The sequence below is a fragment of the Drosophila sulfurigaster genome, chromosome 2L (genome assembly GCF_023558435.1).
Source record: "Drosophila sulfurigaster albostrigata strain 15112-1811.04 chromosome 2L, ASM2355843v2, whole genome shotgun sequence".
Taxonomy (NCBI): domain Eukaryota; kingdom Metazoa; phylum Arthropoda; class Insecta; order Diptera; family Drosophilidae; genus Drosophila; species Drosophila sulfurigaster.
The window spans coordinates 10,030,211-10,041,009 of record NC_084881.1 but is presented as its reverse complement, the minus strand read 5'-3'; the positions used below and the strand labels follow the sequence as shown (position 1 = coordinate 10,041,009).

General features: G+C 40.7%; 1 protein-coding gene across 7 annotated transcripts in view; it reads right to left on the bottom strand.

The window, feature by feature from the left end:
• The window catches only part of LOC133846056 (protein sickie), a 210,023-nt gene that overhangs the window by 161,737 nt on the left and 37,487 nt on the right, over nucleotides 1-10,799 (bottom strand). The gene's annotated exons all lie outside the window — the stretch shown is intronic.

Genomic DNA, 10,799 nt, shown 5'->3' with positions numbered 1-10,799 from the left:
AATTTAATATACAGTCAGCCCCCATATTATATTTACTTCTGCTGCTGCTGCGGCTGCTGTTGTTGTTATTATTTCTTGGGTCTAAAGAGCATCCCTTATTGCCTTGTTTTTCCGGGTAAGCCAATACAAAATCAATTATGGGAATCGACGCGCCTTGTGAAATATCCGAGAGCAACAACAAATGTTGCCTACACACACATATATCATTGTGTGTCTGTGTGTAAAGCACGCTCTAAGCCTGTGTAAAACCCACTGTAAACGACGACCCCCCCGCTCGAACCCCTCACTTCTGATAGCAGCGACCTCCTCCCTTCCTCCACTAAAAACTATAAATGGGCAGCGATGTCGCCGTCGTAGGCTTAAGTGTGTTTGACTGCGGCTAATATTTATTTCCGGCAAATAAATCCCCGAGCATGTGCACAACCCACACACACACAAACAAAGAGGAGAAAGGGCCCGAGGAAAAGCAGAAAAAGTAAACCAGGTTATTAATTTCACAGGACTCTCGCTCTCTCAGCTAAACCCATGACATTTCAGACTTCAGACTGTGGCATTAGTTTTATGTTTCCCTCAGGTTATTGATAGCTTTCCCTAGAGTTTGGATAGGGAGGACAATGGGTGTTATGCACATCATAAATTTTCATGTTTGTTTTGTTGTTATCAACTTTTATCACTTGTCCAGACTAATGTCTATTTATCTAGCCAATTGTTATGATTTTTCCTTGTTATTATTACTATTATGTTGTCTCTTCTAATTAGTACACTGACTTCTCGTTTGTTCTTGTTGCTTATGACAGCTTACTAAGCAGAAAATATTTAATGCCATTCATAACTATGTGCCGACAAAAACCAAACTGGAAAACTTAATCGAAAGCAGCCAGCATTATTGCAAAATGCAAAAGTTTTTGCTCTCTATCTCTCTCATTCGCTTTATCTAGCCACTTTTATTTTGCAGCTTAATCTTCGTTTTTGCACAGTTTTTATGCTGTAAGCTACGCCCAAAGTTATGCAAACAATATATTGCTCACCAGCCAAAAAGCGAAGCATGTTAAAATTCAAATGCATTTTGCCTCGGGCATAAAATAACTATGTTAGTTTAGAAGTTTTCAGAATTCTCTAACTATGTTTTCGCAGCTCATGTTAAGTAGTTATTGCACAATTATAATAAGCTTGCATTTTTAAACTTGATTATAAAGCACTTTAGACAAACATTATTATTAAGAAGAAACATTTCTGATATTCAATTATTTCTAATATTTCTCCAAAGTTGTAAGAGTATTCGCTGAATACTTTGATCTGCACTCAGCACTATTTTTTTGTGAGCTTGTTCACATTTATAAGCTTTTCAAAGCCATCTTGGCTTTTTTACTGCATCTTGGCTTTGCATTTTCTAGGCAATGCTCAATCTCTATCTGCTGCAAGCTGCACTGATTTATTTGATTTGTTTTGTTTTCTTACCTTTCAGCTGCACAAAGACCCACCACCTGGGGGCAAATCGTTATGGCCAAAAAAATAAAAACTTGAAGAAAAATGTAAATAGTTTGGCTAGCTTGGAGAGGAAGGTAATATAAATCGTTTTCTAAGAATTGTGAAATGCGAAATGCAACAATGCAATTATATTGTGTTTGCGCATAGTTTTATGCGTTGACTTGAGCTTGACTTTCGAAATTAATTGCATACTTTGAGGCGACCAGCAGCTCATAAATACGCCATGCACGACCAAAACTTTTTAATTAGTTAGTTACACAAACAGCAACAGTAGCAGCAGCAGCAGCAACAGCAACTGCAGCGAGTGCAGCCAACCAACCGAGTGCCTTCGGCCAGCAACAAAATTTAATAAATAAATTTGCCAATAAGCCAAAAATTGCGCAGCTGCCAAAGCAGGCAAAACAGTTTAAAATATGCATTAAGCACCAAAAAGTATGCAACACCAACAGCAACAAACTTGCAACAAGCTGGCAACATACACTAGGCACTCTGCCCTAGAAACTCTGGCAAGAGCACTAGAGATTTTCAGGCCCGAACTGCCTTGTTAGTGGCCAAAAATTATGGCTATAATTTTTCACACAGAGCGACAGCACGGCACAATGAGAAAACGGAAGCAAAGAGATGAGAAAGTCAAGAGAGATGGGCGACAGCGAAGGCGGAGGAGGAGGAAGAGGTGGAGGAGGAGTGTAAATCGTATGGTAACAGCTAAGCAAAAACTTTTGCCTTTAGTTTAGAGCACATTGTAAATCTTTGCGATCATTGAAAAATAATGCATAGAACTTCAAAATACTGTTGCTTAACTCTGCTTACTTTATTATAAAATGGCATAAAAACTACTGAAAATCTGGCAGATGAGAGAGGATAAATTATGGATACTTTTCAGTAGACATAATAAAACAAAAAACATATGAAAAAAGTGCAATGATACTTGAAGTCAAGATTCATAGTTTCAGTGAGGAGAAATTTCTAATATTAAATTATCAGAGGGTGTCTAAATATGTAAAATTAAGAAAGTGCAGGACAAGTTAAGGGAATTTTAATTTTTTTGTCAAATTTAATTTATTTTGCTATATTTAATATATGTGTAAAAAATGCAATTAATTTTTAAATATTTTTTTTAATAGATGCTCTAAAGACAAAAACAATAATATTCTTATTGAATCATTCACAAATCTTCCACTTTAAAATAGCTCCCTTCGTCTTTGCTAAAATGAACACTTAAGCTTCTTTCGACTCGTCGCCTAATTTCGTATTCTCTGTTTGCCACAAACCAATATCGTCGCTGCCTCTAACTCAGTGCATCTAATCTTTGTTGTGGAAAAGGGAATCATTCATTGCGACCATTAAACAACGTGTGGCATACGCCAAAAAGTAAGCAGCAGTTTTTCAAATGCATGCGCTCTACTCCATATAACTGTCGTTCTTCTGAGTGTCTCGCTCCTTCTCTATCTTTATCTTTCCTCAGTTAGGGGTCTATTGCTGCCTGGAATCCGTCGTTATGTCTGTATGTCTGCCGCTGTCCGTCTGTCTGTTTGAGTGCTGTCTACGGCGTCTGACATGTTTTAAGCATAAGTGCAACGCATTTAGCTGTCAGTGCTGCGTTGGGACTGCGTTTGGGTCTTGGTCTTGGCTGACTGCCTTTAAAGCCCCTACAGAACTCAGTGGCCCAGTGATGCCCCAACCCTCTGCTCCCTTCTCTTCTCCTGGCCGTCTAAATAAAGTGGACCAAACGAGGCGCACCAGCCTTGCTGATAGTGCAGCAAATTGAAAACTTTAAGTGGAGCAAAATATGAAATGCTAGCAGGACTCTGTTGGAGGACAATGTTCTCGACGTCATCCACATTTGCCATCGTCGCCATCGTCGTCATCGTCGTCGTTGCATGTGCATTAATAACGCCATCGTCCATTAAACGGCTCAGTTCCTGTGCGCATTCTCCCGCTCCACGCGCTTCCGGGCAACGGCAACAGACGTTCGTAATGCGGACCAGCTGCCCATAAAATTAACGCACAAAATTAATACTCACACACTCGAGTACGCATGTGTGTGCACATACTTTTATGCATTATTTTGTTGCAATGAAATTATTATTAAAACCAACCGACTGGCAAAAATATGGGAAAAACAAAGAAAGTTCATCTATCTGCAGACTTTTACCTACACTGGAAAAATGTTTTAATTTACAATTTTGAGTGCATTCATAAAATTTAATATTCATATATTAACATATAGGTATATTTATATTTTATGTATTTATTTAATTGACTGAATTTGAAAATTATTTAATTCAAATTTCAATAATTTATCACTTTATCGACTCAATTTCAATGTTAACGACTTGTTTAACGAAGCCCAAAAAATATCCAATTTAAAATTGATTTTCAACTAGATTTTTTTTATTTAATTTTGTCATAAAACTCATAAAATAAACTACACTATTTTGGTCACCTTTTTATACATATACCTTTTTTACCTTTCATATGTCAAAAAGATATTTCTATTGGCAAATTAAATAACAAACAGTTTTTGCCAAAAACTTCGCAAACGTATTTTTGTAGGCTTATATTATTGTTAAAAATTATAGTTATTATCGTTAAAGCCCTAGAAATTGCATTAATAAATGCTATTACTCTTCGAAAGCGTATTGAAAAAAAAAAAATACAACAATCATGAAAAATACAGTTGATAAAATAAATTGGAACTTAATGCGACTCCAACTTTAATGCCCCAATGGGCATATCCAGCATATTGACAGCTGCAGTTGCTGCAATTCCACAATTGCAATTGCAATTGCAGTTGTTTATCGGCTCAGATGCATAATTGCAATGCGAGAAGGTTTTTTATGCTACATGACAATTCATTTTAAATAGTTTCGCGAAAGCCATGAAATAAAAGAACAAAAGGAATAACTGTTGCATATTTTTCAATACAATTACAATTTATAATGAAAACACAATTGTAGATGTAACCTAAAAAAAGGGAATATTAACTACTCCATACAAAATATTAAATTTTTTTAAAATTCTCAATGTTTATTAATTCCATTTTTTATGTTTATTATTTATTATTTATAACAGGCACATTAAAGCAAATAATGAATATATAAAATAAAAACATTATATTATAAAAATCTGTCTTTAGTCTTTGTGCTGTTGTAAATAAATTTACAATTTTGCAAATTTTGCATTTTCTAATTTGCAATATTAAAATTTCAGTTATTTCGTTTGATTTCACATAACTTACATTCATTAGCACTAATTGCAGAGCATTTTTCAGTTTAATACATGGCACAAACATGTTTTATCCCTATTTATTTTCGCAAACAAAAAAAAAATGATGTAGCATAATTATGCACATATGGCATTTGGCTTTGCCTTTAACATTGGCTTTGACGTGGGCTGCTGAACAGCATCCGGCGCCACATAATTATAAAGTGCACATTGAACATTTATTGCCAGCCATAAATCAAAAAGTTATCGAAATAAAGGACAGAGCAGATAATCGCCCCCGCTCTCGTTCCTCGTTCGGGCGACACTTTTTACAACTTATTGGACTAATCACAGAGGGCAAAAAGAGAGAGAGTGCAGCATGCAGAGGGTGCGAGGGGGCACATAAAGTAGCCCACGACACGCGACTTACCCTGTGACAATTCCCCCGCCTGCCATTCTCGGGCTGAGGAAATATTTCGGGCACATGGCAAACCGCGTTGTGTACGCCGTAGTACAACCCCATTGCCCATTGGAAACCAGGACATTTGACGGCTTAGCGCCTCGTGCATAGCTTTTTTGTGGTACAAGTGGAAGGGGGAGGGGAGGGTGTGGAGTGTGTGTTGCTTGGGTGAGGCAACAGCATGTCAACGTAGTCTGCAGTCGTCGCCGGATAATGTCCGGCGGGCTGTTTTGTTGTTCGGAAATTGCATGCCTCAGTGCCATTGCAATTTGCAATTGAGACTTTTCGCTGGAAGGCTGCAATAGCCAACTCTCTCTCTCTCTCTCTCTCTTTTTATAAGTCCGTCTCTTTCTCTCTCACACACACACACGTTGAGATAGTACTTTATGGCGTATGTGCGCTGCCCAAAGCTAACACACATCGGGTTAGAGGCGCTCCCCCCAAAAAAACAGTGCGAGGAAGTCGGTAATTTATGGTTTTTTGAAGCGCCAAGTGGAAGCGAGCCATGTGTCGCTTTGCATAAATTGCTTACGTTTTGTTTGCTTTGACTTAATGAATGTGGGCGTGGCAGGCGGTGTGGCATACTGCAATGCAACCGACAAAACTGCCAAAGCAATATTCAAGAGATTGTCGAAAACAACAGTTGTTGATGCCAGATGATGGCAGGAGTGACCACTCAAAACAGCTGACAGTGTGGTCGCGATCGATTGATATCGATAGCGACAAAGTTAGTATACTGTGCGTGTGACCTTGTCACACGCGCAGTCACACTGATCTAGTTTATCCTCATGTTGGTCACCCTGCCCACTTTTAGTGCTTTTCATATAACATATGTTCTACTATTCTGACCGGCACAACAAGTGTACATTTTCCAAGTGCAATAAAATAATTGTAAAATTACAAATTCAACAATTCGAAAAGTTAAAGTGTTATTATTATTCTGAAGACGCCCCCCTACACATTTTGGTCCTTCGAGCCGGATATATGATTGGATTCGCTCGACCCCAGCAATAGCATTGGTTTTCAAGATAAGTAATACACTTTCATACATTCTCCATACATTTTGTGCAAGTGTCGTGTTCGCGCCATATTCTTTTCCTTGTACATTATATATATGTGACACAGCATATATATAAGTACATAAGCGTTCTACCGGCTTTCTTTCCGCAATCTTTTCTACTTTGTGTATACTTTGCACAGTATATATATATATATATCCTTATATGTATATGTATGTGTAAGTATCTATACAGTTTAAAAGAGTTCGCTTATATTTTCCTATTTGGCCGCTGTTGTATGTACTTTGTTACATTTCTGTCGTGTCGCGTTTGTCTGCTTTTGACACACTCCAGTGTATGCAACCTCTTCGTGTTATTTTACTCTAAATAACAAGGAAGTTGCACTCTATTAAAACAAACGCGCGTAGATCCACTACACTCCACATATATATATATATATATATATATATATATACATATATATATACACATATACACACGACACATATACATCCACATACGAAACACATACATACACGAACACTTCCATATACGACACTTACACACATATACACTCCGTATATATTCCATATACACTCCGTATACATTCCATATACACTCCGTATATATTACATATACACTCCGTATATATTCCATATACACTCCGTATATATTCAATATACACTCCGTATATAGTTGTGTCGGCTTTGTTCACTATCCTGTGATAGCCGAAGTTCCTTTCCATTTTTTGTGCTTGCTCTCGGCTGCCGAAGCGTAGTATGTCAAAAGCCAAAAAGTGAAAAGGACTCTAAACTTTCATTAAAGCTTCCGACCACAGCTCGTCGCCTGTCGTCCGCTTCGCCCGCTCCTTCGGGATCCAAATCCGCCACTCCTGCCGCTCAACTCCGAGTCAAAGTTGATCGTCCATCGCCGTCTGCTTCTTCTGCAACTACACGATCCGTCCAGGCTAAACTTAGCAACACCCGTGCGATGGCTCTCAGCAACTTCATCGCCGTCTCTGACAGACTGGTGCACTTTGAGAGTCGGGTCAGAGGGCCTGCAGCCGAAGACGACAATGTACACACGTACGAGATCCGTCGTGACCGCCTGCAAGCCCTCTGGGACAGTGTAGAGACCGCTTATGCCAAGTGCGCTGATGCACTGCATCGAGACGGCGACAACGAAGGCATACAGGCCATGGAGGCCAAATATGACCACTGCTATGCAGTGTATGAGCGGTGTCTCGCCCATGTAAAGGGGCAAATTACACAAGTTTCGAATCAACCAGGGTGAAGCATCCGCTCCTCCTGTGTACTCCAGTGGCTGCCGGCTCCCTCCAGTCGACATCGAAGTATTCCGTGGGGATTACTTGCGGTGGCCGACCTTCCGTGATCTTTTCACGGCCATCTACGTCAACAATCCGAGGTTGACTCCGGTTGAAAACTATTCCATCTCAATTCAAAAACCGCAGATGAGGCCAATGAGATCGTAGCCAAATTTCCGCTGACGAACGATGGTTTCGCGTTGGCTTGGAGTGCTCTCTGCGAGCGATTCGAAAATAAGCGCTTGTTAATAACGAGCCAGTTAAAAATTCTCTTCAACCTGTCCACGGTTTCGCAAGAGTCTGGAGCAGCGATTAAGGAGCTGCATGGCACAATTCAGCGGTGCTTGACCGCTCTTGACCACTCAGACATTTCAGTCTCTAGTCCTTTCGCCGACTGCATCCTGGTCTTTCTTTGCTCATCTAAGCTCCCCAAACTTACACTCTCACTATGGGAGCAATCATTGGTGGACAAGACCAAGATTCCCGCATGGCAGGACATGAGCACATTCCTCAACGAGCGTTATCGTACGCTCGAGGCTGTTGAGGACGTGACGCAAAAAACCTCGCAGAACTCTACCGCTGGACCATCCCGTCCACAGCAGAGTTCAAAGCGAATTAACTCTTTCAAGGCCCGAGTCACTCAGAGAGGCAAATCGTGTGACTTGTGCTCAAAAGAAATCACCCTGTCCGGGTTTGTCAAGCTTCCTTGAAATGTCGGTCAATGATCGGATGAGCTACATCAAACAGAAAGGTCTCTGTTTAAACTGCTTCGCAAGAAGTCACCAACAGAGTGTACGAGTGCGCACAATTGCTTGACATGCAAGAGGCGGCACCACACTCTTCTCCATCGGGGCGACAGTGCCCACAATGGTGCCTCTTCCACTCCATCCACACTTCCCAACATACAGTCCACTCCGAATCAATCAGCAACAAATGTACAAAATTACTTTGCCATTAACGCTCAGAACATCCTTCTCGGCACTGCGGTTGTCAATGTATGCCATCTAGGTACTACATACACCGCACGAGCACTAATCGACTCAGGGTCGAAGCGACTTTCATTTCTGAGCGTTTATTCCAGCGCATAAAGTTGCCATTCCAATCCGTGCAAGCCCAAGTATCCGGGCTGAATCATGCAATTGCGGCCCAACCGCAGAAGTTATGCAACTTCAGCATTGGTTGTCCAACGAAGCCGAGGCTCCACATCGAGACCTCAGCGTTCGTTATTCCACAACTGGCAGACAAGCAGCCATCATTCCGAGTGCCGAAAGGGTTCCTAAAGGATCTACCAGCGATTGAACTGGCAGATCAAACTTCTACAAAGGTGCTCAGATTGACATCTTAATTGGCGCGGATATCCTTCCGTCAGTCATCCTGAGCGGTACCCGGCCAAACATTTGTGGCTCACTTCTTGGCCAACAAACCGTGTTTGGTTGGATTCTGACCGGCCCCGTCTCCCAGAATGTGTCGACAACTGTCTCTGCGTTTTCGACAAGAGTCGCTATCAAGCAGACGATCAACTCGACAGACTAAGCTCCAAAGTTTGGGAGGCGGAGGATATTCCGTCGAAGCTGGTTAGCTGCGAAAACACAACTTCACGCAGCAGATGTGGCAGATCTCGGGTGACTCTTCCATTCCGGAAGCCCGTCACCACTCTAATTTGTATCTGCCTCATCATTCATCCAAACCAGATAGGCATCGACACAAAGACGAATAACCTCCTACTTCGTTTCTCTATTCGTCGTCCTGTGCTGTCCTATACTGTAAAGAAGCTACTGTAATAATCATTTGTTCTTGTTTCATTCCATGTTGTATGCCCTTCTCCGTGTGGATGGGCCTCAACTCTATTACATGATTGCTGCCATGGGACCCAAGTACCAGAAATTTATTTGGTGGAACCAGCCAAATACGTGAATGTCAAGTCGTCAGTGACGACGCGACGACCAACCGGAAACGACTCGATCTTGAATTCCAGCACGGCCACGTTCCCGCTCGCCGTCGCCCACGAGCAGGCCTCACCTCTGGGAGTTTCCAACTTCGCTCACATCCTTGCCCCTCCGTCCCTGGTGCTCGGCACTGATGTGTATCCTCACATCATTCAACATGGCATCCTGCCGAGCACCAACGATTTGCCAATGGCCCAGGTGGATTCTGTCCGGTCCATGTGGACAATAAATCCGTTTGCAACTCATTGCAAGGGGGGGAGGATGTTGATGCCAGATGATGGCAGGAGTGACCACTCAAAACAGCTGACAGTGTGGTCGCGATCGATTGATATCGATAGCGACAAAGTTAGTATACTGTGCGTGTGACCTTGTCACACGCGCAGTCACACTGATCTAGTTTATCCTCATGTTGGTCACCCTGCCCACTTTTAGTGCTTTTCATATAACATATGTTCTACTATTCTGACCGGCACAACAAGTGTACATTTTCCAAGTGCAATAAAATAATTGTAAAATTACAAATTCCAACAATTCGAAAAGTTAAAGTGTTATTATTATTCTGAAGACGCCCCCTGCACAACAGTGAAAGAGTTTAATTTTGCACTCAACCAAATTGTCTATTTCTAAGGATTGCTTGATTGTTCTAAATTTTGGGCAAATGAAAAAGAGGTGATTGCATTTAAAAGAAAATGAGAAAGTATTAATTTAAAATCAACTTTAAACTATGCAGCCAGAAGATCAAGAATAAAATCGATTTTGTTTAAAATCAATACTTTTCCATAGTCTTCAATTAAAAGTGGCTCAGGTTTAGATTTTGGTATTTCATTGAATATCAGACTGAGAATTTATAACACCTAATTTTATCACCTTATATTAGGAATAATTCATTTAAGAAGAGAGAGAATCATAATTAAGAAAGAATTTAAGAACTTGGCTACCAAAATATCAAAAATATAATCCCATAATATACATTTTAATAGTTAGGATAAATAACATTTAGGATAGCTGTTCTATGCAATTGAAGAAAACCTCCATTTGTACTTAAATCACAAATGGATTTCATTTTTAGACAGGTTCATTTTAACGAGAATTCACAATTAAGATAGCAGCACTATTAAATTGAAGAAACCGCTTTACTCTTTACCTTTTTGACATTGGAATAATTTGTTTGCTTTCACGTGGCTTCACAGCTCTCTGTGTTTTCCACAATGGCCAGCAACCACCTCAACTCAATTCAGCACAACTGTTTCTTGCTGTCGTCCACTTCAAACACCATTAACCTTGAGCTGGTAGTTACCCCCCGTTTGGACGACATCGATTTACATTCCATTTACTTGGGAACACTCGAGCGACCCTTCCACACTGGTGTTTACTGC